Genomic DNA, 11,656 nt, shown 5'->3' on the forward strand with positions numbered 1-11,656 from the left:
GTCTATCTTGCGTGCTGAACAATATCGTCTATTATTTAGTAACTATTGATATTTATGACTAGGTAGTTTATTGTGATGGTGCTTTTTTTTTTCTATTTATTATGTTGCTCTTTGTTGTTTGCTGTCTCCTCTGTTTGTTTGTTTGTTTGTTGTTTGTTTTTTTTTTCTCCATACAGGTGACCCAGGAGTTTGTTTTTTTTGTTGTTTGTTGTTTTTTTTCTCTCTTCCCCCCCTTCTCACCGTCTCTTCTCCCCTTTAGTTTTCTTTCTTTCATTCTTTCCCCCTGTCCTATTAAAAAAAAAAAAAAAAAAAAAAAAAGATGACAAAGGATGAACTGAAGCTCCGCCATCACGTGATGTCACATGCTGCTGTTTCTGATGTCACTTTAAAAAAAAAAAAAAAAAAAAAAAAGTGAGAGGAAGGACTCATCACACCAATTCACAAAATCATCTACAACCTGTCCATGGCCTGACTCGTCCCCCACTAGAAGACTGACGATCACTGTGTCGTCAGCAAACTTCAGGATGTGTCTGTTTGTGAAATTGCTGCGACACTCATTCATGTACAGAATGAACAGAAGGGGAGAGAGGCAGCAACCCTGGGGTGATCCAGTAGAGGAGGAGAGCACATCAGAAAAGACATGATTTACCCTCACACATTGTGACCTATTAGTCAGAAAGTCTGTCACCCAGCCGACCAGACTAGTGTCAAGCTTGAAATGATTGTAAAGCCTGTCAGCAAGTAAGAGGGGTTGAATTGTATTGAATGCCGATGAAAAGTCAGCAAATAATAATCTTGCGTGGGTGTGGGGGGCCTCAAGATGCTTATACAAGAGATGCAGGAGTGTGACAGCAGCATCCTCCACACCTCTCCCTGCTCTATAGGCAAACTGGAAGGGGTCAAGATGGTGTTCAACATGCATTAAAATCTCCTTAATTATCTTCTCAAATGTCTTCATCACTAAAGAAGTCAGAGCCACAGGCCTAACATCATTCAGTGCCTTAGGAGAACTGCCCTTAGCAACAGGAACAATGATCGCATGTTTCCAAATTTTAGGTACCATCTGTAGCTTGTTATGGTTCAAAAATATTGGAGATGGACACCAGAGGAAAAACCCACAATAACAACACTGGTCCGGTCGGGTTGAGTCAAACGATGATTTAATGATCACACACGTGGGAGATGGACACTGTATGCAGACAGTCTCAGATCTCATCTCAAAAAACACATCACCATAGTTTTATGAAATCAGGGTATTAGAACGCCCCCTCATGCGTAGTGACAGGTGTAATACAATCAATGTTGACAATTTTATTTAACACAAAGAATAACATTGTCTCCTTCCCGAGGGCAGACGCTGACTGCCCCCGTCTCCTGGAACCGTCTGTACCCTGCTAAGACACAACATGGCAGCTACAAGGACTCTTTCATTTGTTAAGACCATCAGTGTGTATTGCTCTAAATCAAGTATATAATATTAAATGAATATTGCTGGATCAGCTACTTCTACTTAAAACATATTAAAACATGACTAAGCACAAAATCACCAAGAATAACATCTTATAAGTGCTGTGTAAGCGCGTGCGGCCTTCCAAGCTCAAAGCCTTTGCCCTCCATAGATCAGCCAGACTCGCGCTGGCTGTAGCTTTTAACCTTTAATTACCTTGAGCACAACTCTAGAATGAGCAACAAACTGCAATGTGTATGGAATGATCATGGTTACATCTGCAATGAAAAATCATGTTATTATTCTGGTACCTGTAAAAAAGATCAAACTAAAGTTATCACCATCACTGTAATGCAAAGAATAATGTAAGATCAAAAAACTTCAATTTATGCTTAATGCAAAGCTGGTTATATACTTCTAATGAACTAATAATGCCATATTAAAATATTAAATGATAATGCGAAAAACATCCCCTCCTTATTCTACAAGCTCTAAAGAAAGTGAGAAGATATAGTGAAAAATCCCACTCAGCTGATCAGCACAAGTTCTCAGTACCTGTCCACAGATGTTGTCAGGTCCAGGGCTCTTGCTTTTGGTATGTCTAAAAAGATTAGCTACCCCTGTCTCATCAATACAAATAGATGGGGGAGTGATGGTCTTTTCCCTCAGTGTGCTGGTCTACCTAGAACAGTCAAAGTTCTCAAAACGAAGGTAAAAACTGTTAAGACTGTCTGCCAGATGTTTGTCAGAGGTAAACGTCTCTAAGGTAATGCTGGGAACGTCTCCCTCGTTAAAAGCAATTTTCCTTTTAAGAATCAGATCCTTAATATCTTTAGAGAGCCACGGTTTGTTATTAGGGAAAGTCTTAAATTCTCTGAGTGGAACCACAGAGTCTTTGCAAAAAGAGATGTAGCTACACACCACATCAGTGAGTTCATCCAAATCACAAGTGTTCTCTTGAAACACGGAGCAGTCAGTGCAATCAAAACACCCCTGAAGGGCAACACAACTGTCTTTTGTCCAGACATTAGTCCGCTTCACACAGGCCTTCTCCCTCCTAATCACAGATCTGTAGGCAGGGAGGAGGTGAATAACATTGTGATCCGAAGAACCTAGCGCAGGTCCACAGACTTGTATGCCCCCTTAATTGGTCCATAACACAAATCCAGCGTTTTGTTATGCCTTGTAGGACAAGTGACATATTGAAAGAAATTGTTCAGTGATTTCTTAAGATTACAATTGTTAAAATCACCAAGAATAAAATTAGGAGCATCCAGAGAGAGAGTCTGCAGATTGTGTACCACTTTAAAAATGGCATCAGCAGCAACTTTAACGTCAGCCTTAGGATGAATGTAAACAACAGTGACAAAAATTTGAGGGAACTCCCTCGGTAAGTAAAAAGGCCTGACAGATACTGAAAGGAGCTCGATGTCAGGAAGACACAACCGCCCCCGCACAGTAAAATTATTACACCAGCCCTGGTTGATATATAAACAAACCCCTCCTCCGTGAGATTTGTGTGTTACTCCACAGTTCCGATCCAATCTGACAGGGGTCCCAAAGCCGCTGATTCGCAGTTATGAACTGTTTCTGAGAGACAAATAACACCAGGATCCTTTTTTAGGTAGCTGACAGCTGGTGACTGTGCAGGGGCGGGTCTAGCAAAGTGTTGCCAGGGGGCCAGGTAGGGCATTAACAGGGAGAGGGGGGCACAAAGAAATACTTTTCTTTCTAATTGTCATTTAAAATTTCTAGCTTTTAACAAATAATTATCCGAATCTTGCAAACAAAGTTTTTATCTGATGTAAAATGTAGAGATGGCACGATGCCACATCTTTATGTCCGATACCGATATCAGAAATTTGGATATCTGCCGATACCGATATGAATCCGATATAGTGTTTTTTAATCAATAAAACTGTTTTTTAAATATCTTGCTGCATTTTGTATAAGCTCATACTCAAGTTTAAATAAACAACACTCAAGTTTACAAAACAAAACAACAACACTAAAGCTATTGTAGTAGTATTTATTTATTTATTGTCATTGTCAAGAACAATGAAATTGCGTTTGGGGCTTCCATACAAACCAAAAAAAGAAGAAAATAATAAATACCCCTTAAAACCCAAGTGTACATATTTAACCCAGTGTGACTCCAATGCAATAAGACAATCCTTAGCAATAATGTTCGTAGAAATTCAGACAAAGACCTGAGAAACATGACAAAATACAACAATGCAACCCATTCAATATTATTGTACTGTGAGATATGATATCAGATATGATAGTTATCTATTTAAGAAAGAGAGGGGGGGGGGGGGGGGCAGGAGGGGGAAGAGAATAAAGATATGATGCACCAATGCAGACCAGTTCATTGCTATTAAGAAGTTGGATATGGTTATTGTCCGTGAGAGGGGGGCAGAGAGTTCAGGAGCCTCACAGCCTGTGGATACAGGCTGTTGGCCAGTCTGGATGTTCTGGCCATACAGATATTCTGTTATACCTGTGTGTAAAAAATACACCGCACCCAAAACATTTCATAGTTCAGCAACACTGATCAATCTAATAAACTTAAACCTGCTCCATCCTCCCTATTCTGGTATTTTAAAGAGTACTTAGAAGAAATATTAAGCAACCTAACTAATAGGGTTCCAACTCCCAGCAAAAGAAAATAGGGAACCCCCCCCCCCCCCCCCACCCTCCACCTCATGATGCTTAATCGACGTAATCAACCTTAATTTGATGCAGTGTGAAAAAAAATGCACAGAAATCAATTATTTTTCAAGAAATATTAAATAGACTCAACATCTTTCTTCAGCAGAATTGCAGACTGCACAGATGGTACCTTCCCAAAGGAAAAGTACTATAGCTGACTAGGGTATATTAGACTTAACAGTTACTATATATAGTAATGAACTTCTATACATTTTACATCAGATTAAAACTTTGGGTGTCAGATAATTATTTATTAAAAGCTCGACATTTTAAATGAGAATAAGAAAGAAAAGTATGTCTTTGTGCCCCCTTTTCCCTGTTCATGCCCTATCGGCCCCCCTGGCTAAACTTTGCTAGATCCGCCCCTGCACAGTTACCAGCGTCAGCTACGTAGAAAAAGATCCTGGAGTAGAAAGTAATATTAAATACATTCTAACAACAGCTGATCAAGCTTAAACGTGCTGCTGTTGTTCAGCCGCTGGTTTCCTCTTTCTGGTGCAAAGTGGGCCAAAAACAAAGAAGACAGACGATCAGCTGATCATTGATCAGTTTCATGATTGAAGTAGCAGCAGGAGAGAGAGAGGAGGCAGCCGCTCCATATACCGGTTGTTAAGCTTAACGTGGGAATGCTTTACAAACATTTATCCGCTGGTCATTCGACATGAGGAATGACTTCTGCATTCTTAATTCAGCTCAAGACGCTGTAACAGTAACAGTAACACTTTCAATCCGCTAGTAAAACGTAGTTCTATTAATCTGCGCTCATTACTCTTGAACCAGAACTGGATGCAAGTCCCAAAAGAACTGAATTGTAGAACTGAAACTGAATGGTGAGAAGTGAATCTGAAATTATTCGAGAGCTTAATTTTTTACGGATAAAAGCAAATGAATTCATTTTCAAAATATAAAATTCAATTTCAATTTAGTGATGATCATTTTCAAACCAATAAATGGAAATTCAAATTAGGCTAATTCAAATTCTGTTTTTAAAAGCATTTATTCAAGTTACAATTCAGATTCAATCCGAGCGATTCAAATTCAAATTTAACTTATTCAAATTCAGTTTCTGATGACACAGATTTCTGCCCATAAAACCTGCAGTCAGCTGACACTGAAGAAGTCACTTGGACGAGTGACGAATCGTTTCCCACAAAACGCTACATCCAGATGAACAGAATCAACTTTTGGAGATTTACTTTCCTGGATGATTGAGATGCATCAAGACGATATTCACTCTGTTTTCTGTTGTTGGAACAGCATCTATCATCCGTATGGAGGCCTCCTGGTTGACTCAGTGATTCTCCCAACATTTTCTTCAACTGACAATCATTGCCTGTCTTTAAACACGTGTCTTAGGTTCAATGTCAACACCATTATGGACTTTGTCTCCTCCTCCTATGGCTCTTCCATCTCACTGTGCAGAGAGTTGAGGATTCATTTATGTCTGATGTACAGTTGGTCTTGTAAAGTACTTTATTTGTACTCTTAGATGTTTCTAGAAATATCTTTCTGGGGTTTCTTCTTTCTTCTTAAATCTTTTATTTAGAGATGCTGTGTTTTTCTCTCACACCTTTGGTATCTTTGCGAGCCCTTGTAGGGGAGATACAAGGGCTCGCAAAGATGGTAAATGTGACCTGGTTCAGGACACTGGCCCACATAGCTCTTTCTTTAGACTAAGCAGCACTAAATGACCCATTTCTAAACCAAGCTTTACCAAACTAAGTAATGCAATGATCTGGCAGGTGGTTTCGGGTAAGTGGCAATTAAGCACGAGACACAGTATAGAGTGCTTTCTACAACAAGCCATGTATACTTTACTTTCAATAAAAGGTTAGTGTTAGTTTGCTTTGCTTCTGAGAGTCTCAGTTCTGGTCCTGACAGTTCATAGCATGCTTCCTTTGCAGTTTTATTTACACAGCGCCAAATCACAACAACAGTCGGCTTTTATATTGTAAAGCAGACCCCACCGTAACACATACAGAGAAAAACCCAACAATCATATGATGTGAATATGTTTCTGTGTGTGAATGTGTGTGTGAATGGGTGGATGACTGGATATGTAAAGCGCTTTGGGGTCCTTAGGGACTAGTAAGGCGCTATATAAATACAGGCCATTTACCATGTTTCTGAACTGAACTTATGGAGTTGGCAGAACAGAGACAGATTTCTGCCTATTTCTGTGTCAGTAGCTGTTTATGCATAAATTTAATTTTGACCACTTTTGTTTCTTGTTGCTCTCTCGCACTTTACTACTTTTACCACTTCTATAGTTCTTATTAGGGATGTTGTGATGAAACTCACCTATGTTCTGCATCTATTCTCAGCACACGGCTCTTCTGATTTAGTTCAAGGCAAAAACATCAGGAACAAAAGGTTGGAGACATTTTTGAGCCTACCTGTAACCTGTCCAGTGTCTACAACACATGCACAGATGAACATAGCAGAAGCAGTGCAATAAATATTTTTTGTGGTCTTGCTAAAAATTCACACAAATTACATTTAATATAGAATAATACAGAAATAGCCTGTTTTTAAGTTAGTCGACTGAATTAGAAAGAATGAAAATACAGAAATACAGTTGTTAATGTCATTTATTGATTAATTCTACAATCTAGTGTTAAATGCAGCTGTTTTCACAGTACACAACAGACAGAAGTTAGGATAAATGATCAGATCAATAATATTTACACAACTGAACATCTTTCTTTCGTAGTTAAATATTTCATCTAAATGCTGACCCTCTGATCGGACGAATGCAATTAACTCATGTGAAAATAATCTGGGATCCTTTTGAACATGCACACTATACAGAGCAAGTACACATATTTACCGGCTTCTAGAATCAAAGATACATTTCCCACACTTCTATTTATCCCCTCCGTTTCGACACTTTCATATAAGATGAAAAATAAACATAAAACACGATCAGACTGGAAATGAAAAGATGAGCTAGAACTGTAAATACGTCTGCTGTTCATTGCAGATTAATTACAGTCACATGTTGCTCTTTATAGAAGTGCAGCAGCGATGATGGCCACTGTGACAGAAACCAGGCTGACTTCATTAACCACTGCCCCCGCTACTACTGCCGTGGGTGTAGCTTTGGTTGTGGTTGGAGCAGCTTGGGTTGTGGTTGGAGCAGCTGTAGTTGTGGTTGTAGCAGCTTTGGTTGTAGTTGTAGCAGCTTTGGTTGTGGTTGTAGCAGCTGTGGTTGTGGTTGTAGTAGCTTTGGTTGTAGTTGTAGCAGCTTTGGTTGTAGTTGTAGCAGCTTTGGTTGTAGCAGCTTTGGTTGTGGTTAGCGTAGCTGTGGTTGCGGTTGTTGTTGGAACAGCAGCTGTGGTTGTGGTTGGATCAGATGTGGCCGAGGTTGGAGCAGCTGTGGCCGTGGTTGGAGCAGCTGTGGCCGTGGTTGGAGCAGGTGTACTAGTGGCTGCATCCGTGGTTGTGGTTTGTGTGTCGGCTAAAGATGTTCAAGAGCAACATTGATGAAATTATTTCACTTTCAGGCCCGTCTCCTGTACAAAGTAGAATTTGTGATATTTTGCGTAAACTTACCAACAAACAGAAGCAGGATGGCAAAGATCTTGGTCGTCATTGTGGAACGATCCTTTACTGTTTTAAAGATAAAATGATTGGTCATAGTATGATGTAACATTCAGAAGTGTTCAATGTGCCCTCACATTTGTCATTATTCCTACTCATACATCATATTATTATTATTATTATTAGTATTATTATTATTATTATTATTATTATTGTTGAAAAAAAGGATATAAAACATGAGAGAGAGGATATGCATTTATCCTAACTTTGGAAATTCCCACGTTAAAATAACCAAAACATTAAACACAACCTATAACAACATAGCTTAACTAAGTTGGAATAACTGAAAAACAGAAAACATAATTACATAGATACAAGGGAAGTAAAATAAAATAAATGTGTTGACCAGCTTAATAAGTAATAAGTGATTTTTATGACAAACCTTTGTTTAAAAGGAGAAAAATAACTCTAGACTTTATTTTTTAAGGAGTAAAACTATAAAACCCTTTTTCTCCCAGAAACAAAAGCACGCAAAGTACTGTCATAATATCTAAAGTGTTATTTCTTTCTTTGTTTCTTTTTCTATTATTTTCTATTAAATAATATAATGGAACAAAGACAGAGCCAGCAGTTTTCACTGAGGTTAAATTTGGTAAAATATCCAGGATGAATGAACTTACAGGTTTCGGTGGCTTCCCTCCTGAGATAGAAAATGTGATGCTCACAGAGTCCAACTGTTTAATTGTCGATGTTCTTCAGTCGTTTTATACCCACAGAAGGCTGACCGTGACATCAGGTGCTGAACAAAGACACAGGGAGGGAAACTGGTTGGGTGACTTCTCGTGTTAATGTGATATTAGATTTACTTTTATTTTTTTTACTGATGGCTGTGAACAGAGTGAGCGAGTCTCCAGCCATCACACGGCAGAGGCTCTTTCAGGCTCGGTGCTGGGTTTCAGCCAATGGGGTTAGAGATCTTGTCAAATCCACAGGCCTTCAAGCACCTTGAAAGAGTAGTTGTCAAACAGCTAACAGATCATCTGCAGAGGTTTATTTGAAGAGTTTCAGTCAGGTTTCAGAGCTCATCACAGCACAGAAACAGCTTTAGTGAAGGTTACAAATGATCTTCTTATGGCCTCTGACAGTGGACTCATCTCTGTGCTTGTCCTGCTAGACCTCAGTGCAGCGTTCGATACTGTCGACCATAATATCCTATTAGAGCGATTAGAACATGCTGTAGGTATTACAGGTACTGCGCTGCAGTGGTTTGTATCATATCTATCTAATAGACTCCAGTTTGTGCATGTAAATGGAGAGTCCTCTTCACACACTGAGGTTAATTATGGAGTTCCACAGGGTTCAGTGCTAGGACCAATTCTGTTTACATTATACATGCTTCCCTTAGGCAGCATCATTAGAAGACATAGCATACATTTACACTGCTATGCAGATGACACCCAGCTCTATCTGTCCATGAAGCCAGATAACACACACCAATGAGTTAAACTGCAGGAATGTCTTAAAGACATAAAGACCTGGATGGCCGCTAACTTTCTGCTTCTTAATTCAGATCAAACTGAGGTTATTGTACTCGGCCCTGAAAACCTTAGAAATATGGTATCTAAGCAGATCCTTACTCTGGATGGCATTACCTCGGCCTCCAGTAACACTGTGAGGAACCTTGGAGTCATTTTTGACCAGGACATGTCCTTCAACGCACATATTAAACAAATATGTAAGACTGCTTTCTTCCATTTGTGCAACATCTCTAAAGTTAGAAATATCCTGTCTCAGAGTGGCGCTGAAAAACTAGTTCATGCATTTATTACTTCCAGGCTGGACGACTGTAATTCATTATTATCAGGAAGTCCTAAAAACTCCCTGAAAAGCCTTCAGCTAATCCAAAATGCTGCAGCAAGAGTCCTAACAGGGACTAGAAAGAGAGAGCAGATTTCTCCTGTTTTGGCTTCCTGTTAAATCCAGAATTAAAATCCTGCTCCTCACATACAAGGTCTTAAATAATCAGGCCCCATCTTATCTTAATGACCTTGTAGTACCATATCACCCTATTAGAGCACTTCGCTCTCGCTCTGCAGGCCTACTTGTTGTTCCTAGAGTATTTAAAAGTAGAATGGGAGGCAGAGCCTTCAGTTTTCAGGCCCCTCTTCTGTGGAACCAGCTTCCAGTTTGGGTTCAGGAGACAGACACTATCTCTACTTTCAAGATTAGGCTTCAAACTTTCCTTTTTGCTAAAGCATATAGTTAGGGCTGGACCAGGTGACCCTGAATCCTCCCTTAGTTATGCTGCAATAGACGTAGGCTGTTCAGCTCTGATGGTTCAGTAAGGACATCTCCTGGTTTCAGCTTCATGTTTCCCTCTCACCACATATCCAAACCGACATCATGACCAGCAGTTTTTTTGCAGCTGTGGCTCCAGCAAACATCAGCTGATACTAGAAATTAATATTAAATCAATTCTAACAACAGCTGATCAAGCTTAAACGTGCTGCTGTTGTTTAGCGCGACATCCGCTGGTTTCCTCTTTCTGGCGCAAAGTGAGCGATAAATAAACAAGAGAGAAAAGCCGATCAGCTGATCACTGATCAGTTTCATGATTGAAGTAGAAACAGGAGAGAGAGGGGAGAGGATGAGAGAAGAAGAGGCAGCTGACAGCGTAACGACAGAATAACTCCAGCTTTGTGTCTTTTCCATTGTACCTGAAGTCCGGGACAAACTGTGTTTCTTTTCCCCTCAATACGAAACGCGTAATATTTTCTCTGAATACGTCATACCTGGACCTGGGAGTATAGAATATCTTTGGGGAGTGTCAATGGGTGTGTCGTGCTCATTTCTCTTTATCTCCACGTTGGACGAGTGCTGAGTATTTGTGTGCATGAGGGTGGGAATGCATGCTTGTGTCTGTGTTTCAGTTTTCAGTTTTATTTGTCATATGCAAGTTAGCACAGGGTCAACATTGCAATGAAATGTGTTTGACGAGCAGCAGTCACTCAGCAGCATGATACAGTAGAAGAAAATAAAATAAAATAAAATAAATAAATAGAAAAATAGTAAGGAGCAAAATATTAGAGAGACGTGGTAAAAGAGAAAAGATGACTAAATATATCTATAAATATAAATATATGTACACTAGTAATTAAATAAGAAAATCTTGAAAAGAAATATGACGGGGGGCAGATGGGATATTGCACAGGAATGAGCAGCAGAAAATCACAGTATTGCACTTTTAAATATAAATATCAACGACAATAAAGTGGAGTGACCAGTGCAGATTAAACAGAGTACTTGTGAAGCTGCAGGTAGCTTGCATTATTTATTACATAAAACTCAGAACTAGGCATCAGTTATGTTACACGTTTGTGCAGTTATATATGTTCTTGAAAAGAACATATGGACTGTGTGTGTGTGTGTTTAAGTGTTGTGGTTGAGGTGTCGTATGGCTTGATGGTAAAAACTGTTTTTGAGTCTTGTAGTCCGAGCAGACAGACTCCTGTAACGTCTGCCAGATGGTAACAAGAACAGCTGATGTGCTGGGTGGCTGTGGGCCTTGATGATGCTGTGAGCTTTACGGAGGCATCGCTGGAAATAAATGTCCTGAATGGCAGGAAGCCTCGTGCCAGTGATGTGCTCTGCTGCCTTCACCCTCTGTAGTGATTTACGGCTGCTGGCAGAGCAGCTTCCGTACCAAACTGTGATCTAGCTCGTCAGCAAGCTCTCGACTGCACACCTGTAGAAATTTGAGGTGATGTTGGCGTTCATGCCAAACTTCCTCAGCCTCCTCAGGAAGTAAAGCCGCTGGCGAGCTTTCCTGATAGCAGCGTCTGTGTGAAGGGTCCAGGAGAAGTCCTCGGTGATGTTGACTCCAAGGAACTTGAAGCTGCTGACCCTTTCGACCTTGACACAGTTGATGTAGATGGGCTGGTGCTCCCTGAC

General features: G+C 39.9%; 1 long non-coding RNA gene across 1 annotated transcript; it reads right to left on the bottom strand.

Annotated features, from left to right (window-relative positions):
• Positions 1-6,914: 6,914 nt before the first annotated feature.
• Positions 6,915-8,449, bottom strand: LOC309698298. The gene is made up of 3 exons (XR_014274054.1): positions 8,386-8,449; positions 7,718-7,774; positions 6,915-7,622 (listed from the first exon to the last, which is right to left on the bottom strand). It is a non-coding gene; the product is annotated as an uncharacterized lncRNA (long non-coding RNA).
• Between the last annotated feature and the right edge of the window lie 3,207 nt (positions 8,450-11,656).

The sequence above is a fragment of the Aulonocara stuartgranti genome (assembly GCF_965226115.1).
Source record: "Aulonocara stuartgranti genome assembly, chromosome: 22".
In the NCBI taxonomy this organism is placed as follows: domain Eukaryota; kingdom Metazoa; phylum Chordata; class Actinopteri; order Cichliformes; family Cichlidae; genus Aulonocara; species Aulonocara stuartgranti.